This window comes from Frankliniella occidentalis, unplaced genomic scaffold, assembly GCF_000697945.3.
Source record: "Frankliniella occidentalis isolate FOCC.00 unplaced genomic scaffold, Focc_3.1 Scaffold25, whole genome shotgun sequence".
In the NCBI taxonomy this organism is placed as follows: domain Eukaryota; kingdom Metazoa; phylum Arthropoda; class Insecta; order Thysanoptera; family Thripidae; genus Frankliniella; species Frankliniella occidentalis.
In genome coordinates this window covers 1,758,230-1,759,150 of record NW_026267155.1, presented here as the reverse complement: position 1 = coordinate 1,759,150, position 921 = coordinate 1,758,230, and the positions used below count along the sequence as shown (strand labels likewise).

At 72.0% G+C, this 921-nt stretch overlaps 1 protein-coding gene across 1 annotated transcript in view; it reads right to left on the bottom strand.

Moving 5' to 3' along the window:
* Window positions 1-921, bottom strand: part of LOC127748995 (uncharacterized) — an 89,031-nt gene that overhangs the window by 519 nt on the left and 87,591 nt on the right. The window lies entirely within an intron of this gene.

Here is a 921-nt window from a genome sequence, read left to right as displayed (position 1 = left end):
GGGCGGGTAGTGCACGCCCCCTACCCGCCCTGCAGCAGCGCCGACCGCGGCCGCCGCGTATTCACGACGTCGTTATTCGGTTGTCTTTGTGTTCGCGAAACCGCGAGCGGCGGAAACGAAAAATGGGGGCGGAAGAGGTAAAGTAGCGGTAGCGGTATGGGGCACGAGAGCCATCGACACCATTATCTGCACCGAGCAACAAGTAACGCGGTGGGCTTAAATGTCAGGGAGTGGGAGGATGGGAGGGCCCTTGGCGTCCTCGGCGACCTGTCGTGCTCACCGGCTGTCTCCGCTGCCTCCAGGGCCACCGCCGTTCTGTCAGGCCTCGACGGCCACCGTCCTGGGCGCCGCGACGGGCGCCGCGATGGGTGCCACGGTGGGCGCCGCGGTGGGCACCGGGGCGGGCGCCGCGACGCCGGCCACCGCGGCGGTCAGGGTGGGGGGCAGGGGAGCCACCGGCGCCGTGGTGGCCACCCCGCGGAACACGTGGTTGTGGTAGTCGGGGTGGTGCGGCGGCTTGGAGGGCCCCGCCGGCTGGGAGGGCCCCAGCACCGGGCCCGCGCCCTCACCGGAAGTCATCTTGCTCGCGGCCTCCAGCGCCTAGGGCATGCCCCGCGCGCTCGCCGTGCTGCGGGACAACGGCGGGAACGTTAACGGCGTGGTGACGCGACGGCGTGGGGCGTGCGGTGCGATCAGCTGACGACGGCGACCTGGCCGGGCCGTGTCATGTCACGAACACCTCCCGGGTGGCGGGCCGCGGGGCTCGGCTGCGCGCTGCAGCACGTTAGTCAGCTGTACGTGTGGCTGCCAGCGCGCAGCCTGCCCCGCCTACACCCCCACCCCCTCGTCCTGTCCGGCCCGGCTCGGGGCTGCGCTCAGCCACCCCGCGGTGGATCAATACCCCAACCCATGCGGGGCTCG